This window comes from Ovis aries, chromosome X (genome assembly GCF_016772045.2).
Source record: "Ovis aries strain OAR_USU_Benz2616 breed Rambouillet chromosome X, ARS-UI_Ramb_v3.0, whole genome shotgun sequence".
NCBI lineage: Eukaryota > Metazoa > Chordata > Mammalia > Artiodactyla > Bovidae > Ovis > Ovis aries.
In genome coordinates, this window is record NC_056080.1 from 10,253,113 (window position 1) to 10,272,503 (window position 19,391).

Below are 19,391 nucleotides of genomic sequence, written 5' to 3' on the forward strand. Positions count from 1 at the left end.
CACATGCACTTAACCTTTGTGACTGTCACATGTATCTCTGAGAAATATTAACTATTCAGCACTTTCTGTACACTGGACACCATGCTAAGCACTTTACAGGGGTCATTAAGTTGAGTCCGTCCCAAACCTTATGATACAGACAAACTGCTTTCATTTTACAGACAAGTAAATTAAGGCTTCTATAGGTTGAATTACTTGTTGAAGACAACAGAGACCCGGGATTTGAACTCAAGTCTGTAGACTCCTTTTTAAGTCTGTGTTCGTAATGTATCTTCGTCTTGCTAATTATCCCTGTTTATTTTTATTTCAGACAGTGGCTTTCTTTATCATAGGGTAACTTAAAATCCCATCGCAAATTACCTTTATCACTTGACAGGCAGAGACACTGAAGACAGTGTCAGGTATTTGCATCAGCTGTTATGTGCTAGTGAAGCACCCCCCACCCCCCCACACACACATTGGTGATTCCTTCCTTCGTGTTTGCCATTAGGTTTTGCACAGGAGGAAAAGCTGTCTCTCTTCTGGAGCATGCTGAGTTTTTGTCTCTGCTTTTGTTGATTGAAACGTCGCAGTCCTGCTTTGTTTGGTACTTGCTCCTCCCGTTATGGTGTTGGCACAGACCATACCTGCAGCATCGTGTTACTCTCCTGTGCTAAAAATAACCGAGACCCTGGCTGAGACTTCATATATAATTCATGGTTTTGATTTATTAATCTCTCCGTTAAGTCAGAAAATGACATTTTTGCTGGCCGCATTCCAGTCTGTGTTATCTTAGACATCGAGATTTTGCATTAACTTAAATATCCTTCGTATGTGTGTATGTTGTATATTTATTTGTGGTTTTAGTATCATCGGAATCATCTCTGTGTATAGCTTCCTTAAACTTTCGCTTAACCCCTGACTTCAGGCTCTTTAACACAAAAGTAATGTCTGAAGGAAGCAGATAGCAAATGCTTGCTGATGATAATAAAGATACAGAACCAGAAAGAAAAATAAGAGTTTTGCCTCTTTTATATAAACTTAAAGTTAAAATCTAGGTCTTCATTGCTGGCTCAGATGGTAAAGAATCTGCTTGCAATGTGGGAGACCTGGGTTTGATCCCAGGGTTGGGAAGATCCCCAGGAGGTGGGAATGGCAACCCACTCCAATATTCTTACCTGGAGAATTCCATGGACAGAGGCTACAGTCCATGGGGTCGCAAAGAGGTGGACACTTTAGAGCTACTAACATTTTCACTTTCAAAATTAAAATTGTATTCAGCAAGTGATGAACAGCAGCACTTTGAAACCAGTTCATTCATTCAGTATGTATTTAGTGAGCTCCCCCTGACCTCTAGATCAACTTCCATGCTACCTGGTAAGTCTTTAAAGTAAATCACTGCCATATTCACACCAGAGTTGGTTCCTTTCACCTGAGATTTAAAGATATCTTGGAACGTGTGAACATATTTTTGATGTTTTCTAAGACAATTTTCTGAGAGCTATACCCCAAGGGGTCACTTCACCTTCTTGGATTCCACACCCACCACTTGGCCTTGGGCACAACCAGGCTCGTCAGGACAGGAAGGGAGTACATGATTATAACAGGTCAATAGAAAAGGAGGAAGCCAAATAACCAGAGTCCTGATGATCTGCCATCTGATTCTACCAACCGTCAACTCTTTGGAATTCTTACACCCTGGCATCTCAAGCCCCCTTTGAACAGTGACCATGTCCTTAAAGGGGCAACCTTAGCTCAGGTTAAAAACAATGCCACTTAGACATTGCATTTTGCAATTGTTTTACCTGTTATTAATGTAATAATTGTCCGCCTTAATGCTGAGCTGCCAACTTCACTTATTAATATAGAATTTTTTAAGAGTGGGATGGGAGAAGACAATTTAGTTTTATTTCCATTTTAGAGCTGAAGAAACAGTCATTGGAGTTAAGGGGTTGCCCAAGGTGGCCTCAATATTTGGTGATGGAACTAAAATTTAAATTCTGGACTCTTGACTTCAAGTTCACCCCCCCCCCCACTTTACTATACCTTTGCTGACTTTAACCCACATTTATCAATTTATTGTTTTATCTCAAATACAATGTTTCTTAGGAAATGTCTTTTTAAAAATTTTTATTGGAATATAGTTGATTTACAATATTGTGTTAGTTTCTGCTGTATAGCAAAATGAATCAGTTATGCACATACATATATCTACTCTTGTTTAGATTCTATTCTCATATAGATCATTACAGAGTGTTGAGTAGACTTCCCTATGCTATACAGTAGATCCTTACTAGTTATTTATTTTATATATATAGTAGAGTATATATATCAATCACAATCTCCCAATTTATCTGTCCCCCTTTCTCCCTTGGTAACCATAAGTTTGTTTTCTACATCTGTGACTCTATTTCTGTTTTGTAGATAAGTTCATTTGTACCTTTTTTTTTTGTTTAGATTCCATGTGTAAGCGATATTTGCCTTTGTCTGACTTACTTCACTCAGTATGACACTCTCTAGTTTCATCCATGTTGCTGCAGTTGGCATTATTTCATTCATTTCTGTGGCTGAGTAATATTCCACTGTATATATGCACCACATCTTCTTTATCCACTCCTCTGTCAATGGACATTTAGGTTGCTTCCATGTCTTGGGTAGTGTAAATAATGCTACAGTGAACACTGGGGTGCATGTATATATCCAGAGAAAACCCCTAGCTATAATTGGTTCAAGAAATAGGTGGGGCCTGTAGCACCCAGGTCAGATTCTCGCCTCTGGGTTTTTCTGGAGCTGAGGCAGGGAGCTTCTGCTTTTCTTCTGGGGTTGCTAGTTTTAAGCAGGGCTGCCACACAGTGTAGCTCAAGGGATCCTCATTCACTGAGGATTAAGAGAGCCTTGAACTACCAGTGGTCTTCTTTTCTATGATGTGAGGAGGAACTGCCTGAAAATGAGACAGTACAGAAGAAAGCATTGCTTAGTACTTATTGTAATAGATTCTCAATGTCAGCTAAATCTTTGGATTAAAATGGGCTGGAAGTTAGTTATACTCCTGTAACTTCTTAGCTGCCTGAGTGTCTTCGTTCCCTATTGCTGCTGTCACAAATTATCAGGGGCTTCCGGGGTAGCTCAGCTGGTAAAGAATCTGCCTGCAGTGTGGGAGACCCATTCCAGTATAAAAAAAGAGCTTCCCAAGTGGCGATAGTGGTAAAGAGCTTGCCTGCCAACACAGGAGAAATAAGAGACTTGGGTTAGATCCCTGGGCGTGGGAAGGTCCCCTGGAGGAGGGCATGGCAACCCACTCCAGTATTCTTGCCTGGAGAATCCCATGGACAGAGGAGCCTCATGGGCTGCAGTCCATAGGATCGTAAAGAGTCAGACATGACTGAACTGATTTAGCACACATGCATGCATTCATGGTCTTCTAATTTATAGGTCAGAAGTCTGAAATGGCTCTGCCTTTTCTACCTGCTAGAGGCTGCCTGCCATCCTTGGTTTATAGCTTCTCATCACTCTGACCTCTGCTTCTGCCATCACATCTTTCTTTGACTCTTTCCACTTTTCCCTTATAAGGCTCTTTGTGATTACTCTGGATCCACTGAAGTAATCTAAGATAATCACCCCATCTCAGAATCCTTGACTTAATCACATCAGCAGAAGTCCCCTATGCCCTGTAAGGAGGCGTATTTTCCAATTCTGAGGACTTAGGACATGGACATCTTTGGGGACCTGCCACAATGAGTGAATTATTTCTTTTTGATTTAGGCTGGTCTGAGTTGGAGTACTGTTATTTGCAACTAAGAACCTTGAAATATACTGTATTAAAGAAAATGATTTTCAGGAGCAATTTAAGAACATTTTATATAGATATTTGGAATTATAAAGCATTTTTGGAAATATGAAAAATTGTGCAGAGAACATTAAATTATACATATAACTTTAAATGACTCCAATATTTTCCTGTCCTTTAATCTCTTTGTACCTTTTTAAAACACTTTTTTTCACTTTTGTTATGCTACCAACTGGGAATTCTCTTTCACATACTCTTGTTCTCAGTCAAGTTCACCTTTAAAATATCTTCCTTCCTACAGCCTATTATATGCTACAGAGACTTTCTGCAATGTTTTTTCCTCCTGTTATTCATTTTTCTTCTTTCCTCTCAACTGTCACTCTTCTTGTTTTTCAGAATATTCATCTTTGTCTTTCTTAAATTTGAACTGTTTTCCCTTGTTCACTGTTTCTGTGAATTGTTTTTTTTCTGTTTGTGTTTGGGAGTAGGAAATAGTCTCAAAGCTTTTGTTTTTTTTTAATTGTGTGCTTCTGCTGTTCTAGAGAGTGTTTTGTTATAATTCTCATGGCTAGTATCAAATAAACATGAATTCCCATTTCACAATAAATGAATAAATAAATCTCTCGCTTTCAGAGTGATTCTTATTCTTTGCTGTTTCCCTATATTACTTTCCTGAAAAGCTTAGAGAAGGATATTTTTAGTCTTTAAGTACTCATTCTTATTTTAATCTCCTCTTTTTAAAATTGAAATATTTTTGCACCAGGGCATTTTGACTTTGTGCTTGTAAGAATATGTAGGGGAGAAAAAAGTTTTCCTTAACCCTCTCGGTGTCCCTGGCTGGGCCTGGAAAGCAAGCTGAGAGAGACAAATGAACACGACAAAATCCTACAAATTTATTTGGTGTAAGTTTTACATGATACAAGAGCCTTCATAAGGAAATGAAAAACCACAGAAATAGTTAGACCTGTATATTTGGATGCTAGCCCTGATGAAGATTGGATAGTTGTGGAGAAATATGACAGGTTAAAGGAGCACGAAGTAATTGTAGTAAACTAGGGGAGCTTAGCAAGGCGTGTTTGTTCAGATTCTTTTCAGCTTTTGGAGGATCAGAGTGTTCCTTTCTTCGAAATGTGAGGAGGGGGCCTCTCACATGAGCATCTTATGACCTATTTCAGGCGGAGGCTATAGTGACCTTCCTGCTTCTGCCAGAGTTTGCTCAAATTCTTTCAGGTTAAAACAATCAATCTACCAAGGTGCCATATTTTCGGGTAGTTTGTCCAAACCCCATCAAGTACATTGTACAAGATCTTTATTTAATCAATGACGTTTAACTGTATTATCTGTAGCAATTTAATCCAACAAATGAAATTTCTTTTCTCATTGTACTAACATATGAGAAATAACTGGTTTATATTTCACCATCTAGCCATCTTTAAAATAAATACAAATAACCATGTTAATGGCTTCCCTGGTGGGTCAGTGGTAAAGAATCTCCCTGCCAATGCAGGAGACACAAGAGATGTGGGTTCAATCCCTGGGTCAGGAAGATCCCCTGGAGTAGGAAATGGCAACCTACTCCAGTATTCTTGTCTGGAAAATCCCATGGACAGAGGAGTCCGGCGGGTTACAGTCCATGGGGTTGTACAGAGTTGGACGTGACTGAGCACACATCTTTTAACTATGTTAATAGATAATAAAAGTACAAAATAACTTTAGAATGTAATCTTATTTTTTTTCTGTAAGATTCTATGACCCCTTTTCAACTCTTGTGCTGGTACATTCAAGGTTTATTTTTTTCTTTTCCTTTAATCCATGTAAATTTTCTGTGTATCTGCTGGATCCACAGTGCAGTAAGATGTTGGAGTATAGTACATGGAACCATGTCCCAGCTGTGCTCACTTACTGGGTGTCTCTTCTGTTTTGATTTTGCTTTGTTTGTTTACACTATGAGCACTATGGTTATAACCAGTCTTGAACACATTTTTAAGTGATTCCTTGGAATATATTCCTAAAGGTAGTAGATGAGGCCAAGCAATATGGTCATACCTAATTATTTCTAGTATACTTTTCACAATGTAAGAATAAATACCCCAGAGAGTAAATAAGACTTTGATGGAAAGAAGCTAGCACAAAGAAGCAAAAAGATGAGGTTATTCTCTGTCATATGAACAAGATTGAAGAAGTGGTTTGGTTTTGTTTTTAATGAGCCTGGGATCTGAGGGATTTCAGGGAGAAGAGATGAGATGTATCCCCTTTGGGATGGTTGTTTCTTGTTTTTGAGATTCCTTTCTCTTTCTTAAGTGTCACCTTCCTCCAGTGTTGCCCCCCAACCCCATGGTGTTGTGACATTTTCTTCTTGCCCCATCCCTCTGTTAACTCCTTTCCTCGTTCCATCCCCTAACTCTGAGTATCTTCCAGTGCTGGCCCCTTTGCTGTCTTCCTCACTGCCTTCAGATAGTGCCTTTATGTCACACATAACCCAATCATGCTCTAGGCTCAAGGTTATCTCTTGACCAGTTCCTTAGCCTGGTATCATTCCTACAGTGTCTTCTCCCCATTGTCACTCCCACTTCTTTGTTGTGAAACCTTATCGTTTATCACCTGGACAATTTCAGTTCATTCCTGGATGGTGTCCTTGCTCCCTGGCAATTTCAGTCCTCCCTCTTCCCTTGCAAGCTGTCCTGGTCTACAGTAGTCATTTAAACATTTCTGGGTCTTGATTTATGTACCTTGGCTCATGGATGAATAGCCCACTGCTGCTGACATATCATGTATATAGTAGTTTCCTTACTCTTTGAGTCTTTCATTCTTATAACTTATCCCTCATCAGTATTCCTATTGTGACAAACAAAGTCTGATCTTGTCACTCTCAAACTTTGCTAACTTCAGTAATTTTTTAGTACCCAGAGGATAAAGTCTAAACTCTTTGTTAGAACAGATCTTCAAGGCCTGTTCACATTTACCCACCTCATCTTCTACCATCAGCCCCAATCTCACATCCCCAGCCCCTTTGCCCGTGATGTCATTTCCAAAACAGGTCAACCAAGCCCTTTTAAACTTCTGACTTTGCACGTGATGGTCTCTTTTGGGCAGGACTTTCAGGTCCCCACTGATTTTTTTTTTCAAGATCCATTTTAAAGCATCTTTTAAAAAAGCCTTCCCCAACTGACAAGGAATTAATCTCAAAAATATACAAGCAGCTCCTGCAGCTCAATTCCAGAAAAATAAACGACCCAATCAAAAAATGGGCCAAAGAACTAAACAGACATTTCCCCAAAGAAGACATACAGATGGCTAACAAACACATGAAAAGATGCTCAATATCACTCATTATCAGAGAAATGCAAATCAAAACCACAATGAGGTACCATCTCACGCCAGTCAGAATGGCTGCTATCAAAAAGTCTACAAACAATAAATGCTGGAGAGGGTGTGGAGAAAAGGGAACCCTCTTACACTGTTGATGAGAATGCAAACTAGTACAGCCACTATGGAGAACAGTATGGAGATTCCTTAAAAAACTAAATAGAACTGCCATACGACCCAGCTATCCCACTGCTGGGCATGCACACCGAGGAAACCAGAATTGAAAGAAACACGTGTACCCCAATGTTCATTGCAGTACTGTTTACAATATCCAGGACATGGAAGTAACCTAGATGTCCATCGGCAGACGAATGGATAAGAAACCTGTGGTACATATATGCAATGGAGTATTACTCAGCCATTAAAAAGAATGCATTTGAATCAGTTCTAATGAGGTGCATGAAACTGGAGCCTATTATACAGAGTGAAGTAAGTCAGCAAGAAAAACACCAATACAGTATATTAATGCATATATATGGAATTTAGAAAGATGGTAATGATGACCCTATATGGGAGACAGCAAAAGAGACACAGATATAAAGAACAGACTTTTGGACTCTGTGGGAGAAGGTGAGGGTGGGATGATTTGAGAGAATGGCATTGAAACATGTATATTATCATATGTGAAACAGATCGATGAATGAGACAGGGTGCTCAGAGCTGGTGCACTGGGATGACCCTGAGGGATGGGATGGGGAGGGAGGTGGGAGGGGGTTAAGGATGGGGAACACATGTACACCCATGGCTGATTCATGGCAATGTATGGCAAAAACCACTACAATATTATAAAGTCATTAGCCTCCAATTAAAATAAATAAATTTTTAAAAAAGCCTTCCCATATACTTGAACTCTCTCTATGCTCCCGGAATTTTAAATCTTAAGCAAATGAGTAATAATATGGGAAGAAAGGGCTTCCCTGGTGGCTCAGATGGTAAAGAATCTGCCTGCAATGCACGAGACCTGGGTTTGATCCCTGGGTTGGGAAGATCCCATGAAAGAGGACATGGCAACCCACTCCAGTATTCTTGCCTGGAGAATTCCCAGTGACAGAGGAGCCGGGTGGGCTACAGTCCATGGGGTCACAAAGAATCAGACACAATTGAGTGACTAAGCACACATGGGAACAAAGTCAATGAATAGTGTGTGGCCAAGGCCATCTTGTGGTGACTTCTGCTCAGCCCCCATCCAGGCTTTCTCAAGTAGAGTACCTCATTTGAGGCAGAGAAAGTGAAAATGATTTGAGTGACAGATTTTTCAATTCTGCCAAAGATAGCATATGACTGGTGCCATTTTAGATGCATAGGAGAGGAGTTAAGTCACTATACTGTATATAACACATGCTATAGGGTGATAGAACTTAATTTTCTCACGAAACTTGGGTTAGAAAGACTGCTACAAGGCAATTTTGGATCTGCCAAACTTCTAAGCCTCATTCTCTGAGTTATCATTGATGCTGTGAGCCTCTGGCATTATGATCCATTCCTTCCACACCTGGGATAGCTAGATTCAGTTTTGGTTGCTAGCAAATAAGACCATTCTCTACTATAACAGCACCAGGAATATGTATTTATTGCTATATATGTTTTATTGAATAATTAATCAGATGAATAACCTTTGAAATTTCTCCATTTTCTTTTTTCCCTATATCAAAGCAGTCACCACACACATCAGTCTTTATTTTCAGCATCGCTCAGAGTCTATCCTTTCTTTACATTTTCATGCCCACCCCCCTCGTCTAGTATTTTATCATCTCAGCCCACATTCCTGCAGTCATCTCTTCATGCTGCCCTTTACCTCTTTCATGCTCTCCCCTTAAATGATACTGAATCCAGATCAATTTTTCCCCAAAACAGAAGGACACATTATCATTCCTCTTATAAATATCATACCAACTGGCTTTGAGGTTACGTTAACCTCATGAGCCTAGCGCTCCAGGTCTCCCATCGTTTGGCCCCATAGTCTGCATCCAGCATGCCTCCTTTACTGCACTCAGACATGGCGCTCTTCTGTACATACTCTTCTACTTTTGCTATACCTACCACCCTTCCCTCACTGCAACCTGTATTACTGACTTAAAAAATTCATTGTCAGATCTTACCAAATGATCCTCCCAATATTCACGTTCCAATTATTTTGTTTCCTGAACGTCATAAGCCATATTTACTGCTTCTTTTCCTGTTCCCCACATCACATTTCACCTGGATAATTCTTTTTTTCATGTTTAAAATACTCTTATTCTCAATATAACCCACATACAGTGGTTAGGAAGAGTAAGCAAAAAGTGAATTACAGTGTTCATTTTTTTCCTTAATTATTATTGATTTCTAAACGCCCCTAGGACCACTTCAAAATCTACCTCCTCCAAAAAGCCTGCTTGACTCTCTTTAACCTAAATACTCACTCTTTCCTAATTTTCATTCTTACAGTCCATTATTGCCTTGTCTCCATACTAGTAAGTGGAATTATCCACTGGAACTCTCCTCATCAAGAACCAATAATTAGCCTGTTAAGTATACACTTGAGTGGACAGCAAGGAAGACAAGAAGTATTTTTACCTCCATTTTCTTTCCCTTTTTTATACCAAATTGCTGAATACTTTTTATTTAAAAAAATATACAGGTCCACAGTATGTCACTGCTGGCTATTAGTTCAGTTCGGTTGCTCAGTCATCTCCAACTCTTTGCGACCCCATGAACTGCAGCACGCCAAGCCTCCCTGTCCATCACCAACACCCGGAGTTTACCCAAACTCATGTCCATTGAGTCAGTGGTGCCATCCAAGCATCTCATCCTCTGTTGTCCCCTTCTCCTCCTGCCTTCAATCTTTCCCAGCATCAGGGTCTTTACAAATGAGTTAGGTCTTCGCATCAGGTGGCCAAAGTATTGGAGTTTCAGCTTCAACATCATTCCTTCCAATGAACACCCAGGACTGATCTCCTTTAGGATGGACTGGTTGGATCTCCTTGCAGTCCAAGGGACTCTCAAGAGTCTTCTCCAATACCACAGTTCAAAAGCATCAATTCTTCAGCACTCAGCTTTCTTTATAGTCCAACTCTCACATTCATACATGACCACTGGAAAAACTATAGCCTTGACTAGATGGACCTTTGTTGACAAAGTAATGTCTCTGCTTTTTAATATGCTATCTAGGTTGGTTATAACTTTCCTTCCAAGGAGGAAGCATCTTTTAATTTCATGGCTGCAATCACCATCTGCAGTGATTTTGGAGCCCAGAAAAATAAAAGTCTGACACTGTTTCCACTGTTTCCCCATCTATTTGCCATGAAGTGATGGGACCAGATGCCATGATCTTTGTTTTTTCACTCTCCTTTTTCACTTTCATCAAGAGGCTCTTTAGTTCTTCTTCCCTTTCTGCCACAAGGGTGGTGTCATCTGCATATCTGAGGTTATTGATATTTGTCCCGGCAATCTTGATTCCAGCTTGTGCTTCCTCCAGCCCAGTGTTTCTCATGATGTACTCTGCATATAAGTTAAATAAGCAGGGTGACAATTTACAGCCTTTCCCTATTTGGAACCAGTCTGTTGTTCCATGTCCAGTTCTAACTGTTGCTTCCTGACCTACATACAGGCTCTCAAGAGACAGATCAGGTGGTCTGGTATTCCCTTCTCGTTCAGAATTTTCCACAGTTTATTGTGATCCACACAGTCAAAGGCAAAAAGATAGGACACTGAAAGATGAACTCCCCAGGTCGGTAGGTGCCCAATATGCTACTGGAGATCAGTGGAGAAATAACTCCAGAAAGAATGAAGGGATGGAGCCAAAGCAAAAACAACACCCAGTTGTGGATGGGACTTGTGATAGAAGCAAAGTTTGATGCTGTAAAGAGCAATATTGCATAGGAACCTGGAATGTTAGGTCCATGAATCAAGGCAAATTGGAAGTGGTCAAACAGGAGATGACAAGAGTGAACATTGACATTCTAGGAATCAGCAAACTAAGATGGACTAGAATGGATGAATTTAACTCAGATGACCATTATATCTACTACTGTGTGCAGGAATCCTTTAGAAGAAATGGAGTAGCCATCATAGTCAGCAAAAGAGTCCAAAATGCAGTACTTGGATGCAATCTCAAAAACAACAGAATGATCTCTGTTCGTTTCCAAGGCAAACCTTAGTCTTCATCGGATGGCAAATATGGTCTTGGCTAGGAATTATTTGGTTGCAAGAGCTAGAAATCTCAGACTAGGTCATGGTAAGAAGGGAATTGTAGTACATTTATACTATGCAATCACTCAGACACAGGAATCAGAAAGTGGCCAAACTTCTTGAGAATGGAAGAAGATGCTGGGATTGAAATCTCTTTTTTTCTCTTTAACTCTTTGTCAACAATTGCAGCACCTCTCCCATCTCTGCTTTTCTTGGTCTCTGCTCTCCAAAGATGCTGACTTCTTGTAAAGGGCTCAGTTCAGTTCAGTTCAGTTGCTCAGTCGTCTCTGACTCTCTGCTACCCCATAAATCACAGCACGCCAGGCCTCCCTGTCCATCACCAACTCCCAGAGTTCACTCAGACTCACATCCTTTGAGTCAGTGATGCCACCCAGCCATCTCATCCTCTGTTGTCCCCTTCTCCTCCTGCCCCCAATCCCTCCCAGCATCAGAGTCTTTTCCAATGAGTCAACTCTTCTCATGAGGTGGCCAAAGTACTGGAGTTTCAGCTTCAGCATCATTCCTTCCAAAGAAATCCCAGGGTTGATCTCCTTCAGAATGGACTGGTTGGATCTCCTTGCAGTCCAAGGGACTCTCAAGAGTCTTCTCCAACACCGCAGTTCAAAAGCATCAATTCTTCGGCACTCAGCTTTCTTCACAGTCCAACTCTCACATCCATACATAAGGATAAAGGGCTCAGAGGGGCCCAATTCACATAACTTTACTGACTTAATCCATCATCCACTGTTGGCTGATTGCAGATTCTCAAGGCAAGGGATTTGGCTAAACTTCGATTTGATATGATGGTTGACTTTGGGCCAGGTGTGCATCCTTGATCCACAGCACTGTGGGGCTGGGGGCACACATTATACAAATAAATGCTTGGTCCTGTTTGTTCAAGGAAGTTTTGAGTGAGTCACACATAGGTCCCCACACTTCCACTATAAAAAAGTTGAGTGTTACATATGTATTTGAGAATCATCACACCCCAGGGCTGTTTCTTTGCCTTCTTCTAATTTTAATAGCTAGTTTCACTATGATATGGAAGAAAATTCATTAATCTTAAAATTGTCATGTTACTGATGTCATCAATAGAAAATGAGGAAAAATTATGAACTAGTTCTTACAATAATATATATCATACATTACATGTTTAAAAATCAACATTATTAGAAATTCAGTGCAATTTTGGCCTACAAATTTAAAAGAGCATATGGAAGAATTTGAGGGAGTCTAGATTGAAGGCAGGAGAAGGGGACAACAGAGAATGAGATGGTTGGATGACATCACTGACTCAATGGGCATGAGTTTGAGCAAACTCAGGGAGACGGTGAAGGACAGGGAAGCCTGGCGTGCTGCAGTCCATGGGGTCACAAAGAGTCAGACACAATTTAGCAACTGAATAACAACAATGCAAAACTAAGGAAATGATAAAAGAGAAATAAAATAGCATGTGAGTTTCAAATTAATGCTTATTTAGCCTGGAGAAGATAGTAATGATGTGAGAAGTTCCCCAAACATATGAAGGTGAAATAGAGATATAGTGAGATCACCTCTATTTCCCTGGTATAATATGCAATTGAATATAGATTTTAATGACAACATAAACTCAACCTTTTAGGCTGCAGTGCTGTGCTCAGAGAAATTCATGGACTCTATTTATATAAGATGTATAAATGTATTTGGGCTTCCCTTGTGGCTCAGCTGGTAAAGAATCAGCCTGCAATGCAGGAGACCTCGGTTCAGTCCCTGGGTTGGGAAGATCCCCTGGAGAAGGGAAAGGCTACCCACTCCAGTATTCCGGCCTGGAGAATTCCATGGTCTGTATAGTCTATGGGGTCAGACATGACTGAGTGACTTTCACTTTCTTTTTCACTTTTCATAAATGTATTTATAGGAGCAGATATGTGGTATCATACTCACAGGAGTATAAATTAGAGGACTTTGTTGAGATTGCCTCAAGCTCTATGAGCCTGAGGTTAGTTTTGTGAAACTCAGTAGAAATGAAAGACAGAAGTGAAAAAAAAAAACTTTTTTCGTCATATTTTTCTTAATGAATGATTCCAGATGTGGCCAAATGAATTGTGCTCTCTAAGGGGCATTCAAAGGAGCAGTAATAGTCACCAAGCACTGAATTTTCTTTTGTAGAGTGGGAATTATGAACTAAGGGTGAAAGCTAAATTTTCCTTCATAATGAAGCAAGTAAGATTCTAGTGACTAGGTGAGAGAAGAGAGGACAGATGAAGTGACCAGAAATGGGGAAAAATGATGGAAATTTCAGTTAGAGAAATTAACAGACTTTCCTGTAAGTAGTGTGTAGTGTGAGTCATCTTTATCCACCCCCTCCCTCAAGATTTCGCCAGAAAATTGTCACCAAATATCTGTCTCTGTTATTGAGTCAGGGAGTTGGATCTCTGCTAGGATGCATAGAAAATGCCAAGTATAGCCTCAAGTATGACTGGACAAGAGCTGAGGTCACCTGTGAAAGGTGTACTCTACTCAGATTTTCTGTATTATCACTATCCTCAAATTATCTGTATTTACCGGCCCAAGAGTGAACTAAGTAGACATGTCAGTGTAGTATCAGGGCCAAGTAAGAATTTTGATTGGGTGAAAGATAACTCAAGGCTGGAATTCCAGAGAATTTTACTGTATGACCTTAGATGAACAAATAAATTCTTTGTGCCTTAATTTCTCCTTCAAATGAAGACAGTGTGTATACCTCATCTACTTCAAGATACAATAATGTATGATTACTTACAAGAAAATATAGTCAATTCAGATTGCAAGTCCTACAGCCCAATAGTGAGAACCACTGAGAACTGAGCAAGCCTTAGACACTGAGCAATGGCCTACCACTTCTACTTGAAATGTCATTTGGGATCCTGAGGGTCCCCAAAACTCATTCAGGGGGGTTGCAAGGTCAAAATTACTTTTATAGTAATACTAAAATTTTATTTGCTTTTTTCAATATCATTCTCTCATGAATGCCTGGTGGAGTTTTCTGGAGGCTACATAGTGTGTGATATCTCAGAGATTGAATGCAAAAGCAGATATGAGAATCCAGCTGGCTTCTCTAAGCCAGATCTTAAAGAGATTTTAAAAAGTATAAAACAGTCCTATTCTTCTTCTTATTTTTTTTTCTTTTGGAAATACAGTTCTTTTTCACTTAAAATATTATTTGTGTTACCCTGATAGCTCAGTTGGTAAAGAGTCTGCCTGCAATGCAGGAGACCCCGGTGCAATTCCTGGGTCGGGAAGATACACTGGAAAAGGGATAGGTCACCCACTCCAGTATTCTTGGGCTTCCTTTGTGGCTCCGCTGGTAAAGAATCTGCCTGCAAAGCAGGCAATGTGAGAGACTTAGGTTAGGAAGATCCCCTGGAGAAGGGAAAGGCTACCCACTCCAGTATTCTGGCCTCAAAAATTCCATGGGTTGTATAGTCATGGGGTCCCAAAGACTCGAATATGACTGAGTGACTTTGACTTTCACTTTTACCATGTAATGGGCTTATTGTTCTTTTTTTTTTAAATAAATATTTAAACACTTTCCAGTTTTGATTTCTAATATAGTAAATATCAATACATATTTCTCGTACAAACAAAAGACTTTTGAGGAACTTCCTTGGCAGTCCACTGGTTAAGACTCTATTCTTCCACTGCAGGGGGCTCCAGTTTGATTCTTGGTTAGAGAACTAAGATCCCACATGCTGCTCGGAGTGGTCAAAAAAAAAAAAAGATTTTTGAGGTCATTCATTAATTTTAAAAGTGTATTAAGAGTCCTGAAGCAAAATGATTGGAGAACCACTTCACCTCGGCAAAGTGACTTTGAGTAAGGTGATCCATGCATGCTCTAACTTTCCCTCCTTCTGCCATGGTCTTATGGTAGGTGGTGGGACCCTCAGGAGAAGAATCCCTCACAGAGCACAGATATTTGGGAATCCTCTCAAACTGGCACAAGTTGAAACTGAACTGTGTGTGCGGTTCTCAGGCAATACCATCATATCTAAGCCTCATAACATATTCCATTCCTGTACTGTATGGATTCTCCAGCATTATTCATCTCTGGGTCAAAGACTGATGGCATTTTATGCTGAGGGAAGGGCCCTGGAGATGACCTGGATTTGGTGACAAAGCCTGGTCTTGTATCATTAGCATCGGTATGTCTTTCAGCATATGCGTAATTGGTGTTCCACTATCAGCCTCAGAATAGCTGTTACTGATGCTTATGACAGGTGAGACATCAGGCTAGCTAATTTATATGTATTAAATCTTGTAACACACTTGGGAGTTAAGTATACTTATTATGGCAGTTTTATGTCAGAGGAAACTGAGACACACTATTTAGCTAAATTTGGTTAAGGTCTCACAGGTCAAAAGTAGGAAAAGTCAGATTCAGACACACATCATTTGGCTCCAGGTTCTGTGGTGTTAAAGTCTGTATGCTCTCACTCTCCCTATGGACTTGTTGACTCCAGTTTGCTCTTCCAATGCACTGGGAAGGGTCGACTGACTGCTGTAACAGCCAACCTAAAATTTACAGAAGATTCATATAAAAGTAATTCCTTTGTGTTCTAGTGCAAAGTGGGTTGGTGAGGGTTCCATATGGTCACTCAGAGACCCAGGATCTTTCCATCTTGTGGCTCCATCCTTCTGTAAACCCTTGGAATTCTCTACCTTTAGTCAGTCAATGAGGATAATGGAAAACTGCACAAGCCAAGTCAGCATTTCCACCTGTATTTCATGGCTTTTAATCTCTCATATAGCTACACCTAATGGCTAGGGATGCTTGGAAATATGGTCTAGCTGCCCAGAAGGAAAAAGGGAAGAGCTGAACAGTCACATGAGCACTGTAAAGAGTTTGATGTTAAGTAATAATGAGGAGATTGTAGGAATATCACTAGGGTCTGAGCTCTCAGATCAACTGATACTTTAGAAGGTCTGTCAATAATTGGATAGGGATTCCCAGGTGGCACAGTGGTAAAGAATCTGCCTGCCATTGCAGGAGACGCAAGAGACTCGTGTTCAATCACTGGGTCAAGAAGATCCCCTGCAGTAGGGAACGGCAACCCACTCCAGTATTCCTGCCTGGAAAATCCCATGGAAAGAGGAGCCTGGTGGGCTACAGTCCGTGGGGTCACAAAGAATTGGACATTACTGAATGACTGAGGACACACCAATAATTCGATATCCCTGACATGGAAGTTTCTTTACTTTAAGGCCTTCAGGGCCAAGGTCCTCAGATGTAAGTATATATGGGCCTGAGATTAACTATCAAAAACTTTAATATGATACCTAAAACTAAGCAGCCCTTATAACATCCTAGTGAAAATTATAATAGAAAAGACTTTATTTTCCTCAGACACTTCAGTGTTAATTTTCTTCAGTGAAAGTTTACAAGAAAATTTTCAGAGCAAATATGCAGACCTATTATTAATATAATATGAATGATGCCCTCTGAAATTTTGCAGTACATGTCCCGTACAACTACCAAGATGGCCTGCCTTTATGCTCACTAAGGATTTCCACCCCTTTAGTCATTATAGTTCAGCCCAGGTTTCCAGTTGTCTTGCAGGAATGCACCCAGAGAGCATAATTAAGTTATTGCTTGCTTTTCTTTAAATGTTCCTCTTCATGGTTCCTTCAGTTTGTCCCATGCAGAATAGCCTTTCTCATCATTCAGTTCAGTCGCTCAGTTTTGTCCGACTCTTTGCGACCCCATGGACTGCTGCATGCCAGGCTTCCCTGTCCATCACCAACTCCCAGAGTTTACCCAAAATCATGTTCATCGAGCTGGTGATGCCATCCAACCATCTCATCCTCTATCGTCCCCTTCTCCTCCCGCCTTCAATCTTTCCCAGCATCAGGGTCTTTTCAGATGAGTCAGCTCTTCACATCAGGTGGCCAAAGTATTGTAGTTTCAGCTTCAACATCAGTCCTTCCAGTGAACACTCAGGACTGATCTCCTTTAGGATGGGCTGGTTGGATCTCCTTGCAATCTGAGGGACTCTCAAGAGTCTTCTACAACACCACAGTTCAAAAGCATCAATTCTTCAGTGCTCAGCTTTATTTACAGTCCAACTCTCACATCCATACATGACTACTGGAAAAACCATACCTCTGACTAGACGGACATTTGTCGGCAAAGTAATGTCTCTGCTTTTTAATATGCCGCCTAGGTTTGTCATAGCTTTTCTTCCAAGGAGCAAGTGTCTTTTGATTTCATGGCTGCAGTCACCATCTGCAGTGATTTTTGGAGCCTAAGAAAATAAAGTTTGTCACTGTTTCCATTGTTTCCCCATCTTTTTGCCATGGAGTGATGGGACCAGATGCCATGATCTTAGTTTTTTGAATGTTGAGTTTTAAGCAAGCTTTTTCACTCTCCTCTTTTACTTTCATCAAGAGGCTCTTCAGTTCCTCTTCCTTTTCGGCCATAAGGGTGGTGTCATCTGAGTATCTGAGGTTATTGATATCTCTCCTGGCAATCTTGATTCCAGCTTTTGCTTGATCCAGTCCGGCATTTCTCATGATGTACTCTGCATATAAGTTAAATAAGCAGGGTGACAATATATAGCCTTGATGTACTCCTTTCCCTATTTGGAACTAGTCTGTTGTTCCATGTCCAGATCTAACTGTTGCTTCTTGACCTGCATACAGATTTCTCAGCAGGCAGATCAGGTGGTCTGGTATTCCCATCTCTTGAAGAATATTCCACAGTTTGTTGTGATCCACACAGTCAAAGGCTTTGGCATAATCAATAAAGCAGAAGTAGATGTTTTTCTGGAATTCTCTTGCTTTTTCTGTGATCCAACAGATGTTGGCAATTTGATCTCTGGTTCCTCGGCCTTTTCTAAATCCAGCTTGAACATCTGGAAGTTCACAGTTCATGTACTGTTGAAGCCTGGCTTGGAGAATTTTGAGCATTACTTTACTAGTGTAAGATGAGTGCAGTTGTGCGGTAGTTTGAGCATTCCTTGGCATTGCCTTTCTGTGGGATTGGAATGAAAACTGACCTTTTCCAGTCCTCTGGCCACCGCTGAGTTTTCCAGATTTGCTGGTATATTGAGTGCAGCACTTTCACAGCATCATCTTTTAGGATTTGAAATAGCTCAACTGTAATTCCATCACCTCCACTAGCTTTATTCATAGGGATGCTTCTTAAGGCCTACTTGACTTCACATTCCAGGATGTCTGACTCTAAGTGAGTGATCACACCATTGTGGTTATCTCAGTCATGAAGATCTTTTTTGCATAGTTCTTCTGTGTTTTCTCATTATTACCTGCCCTTAATAGAAAAGAAAGAGCAGTAGATTGTTCTATACTATTCTTTAGTCCTGGAGTTCCAGCTTCTGGATCTAACAGTTTCTCATCATACATGGTTAGTTAGTCTATATAATTATCCTATTATCAGGGTTTGTAAACCTTGACACTATCGACAATTTAGCAGAGGTAGGGAGGGCAATTCTTTGTGGTAGGGCCTGTCTTGGACAGTGTAGGATGTTTTGCAGCATTCCTGGTCTCTGCCTACTCTGTCACTCTCTCCAGTTGTTGACAATCAAAACTGTTCCCACACATTACCAGATGTCCTCTGAGGGTCAAAATCACCCCCAGTTGAGAACCACAGGAAGAAGACAGTGGCCTGGAGTGTAGTTGTTATCTCCTAAACTGGGTGGATTAGAGCCCTCCTCTCATAGGCTGTTGTGCTTGTGCTACTTGGGTTAGAACACTGGTGTCATTGTTGGTTTGTACCTTTCTTCATTCTCTCCTCTCCCACCATGGCCACCCACTTCTGGGAATATCAAAAGTAGACATGTTACTGCTGTTCTTAAAACACACTCCTGTGACTTCCATTGCTCCAAAGATAGAGGCTGGTATCCCTCCAGTGACCCACAGGGCCTCCACCTCTTCTCTGACCCTCCCAGCTACCACCCTCCCACGTACAAATTGTAATCCAAACTGTGGTACATCCCATGTTCTTTCTCTCCTTTGGGACATTGTGCATGCTGATCTATTTTTCTGGAATATTCTTGAGTTCATTGCTCTTCCCCTAATTTCCACTTAACCTTCAATGCTCAGAGCTTATCATTTC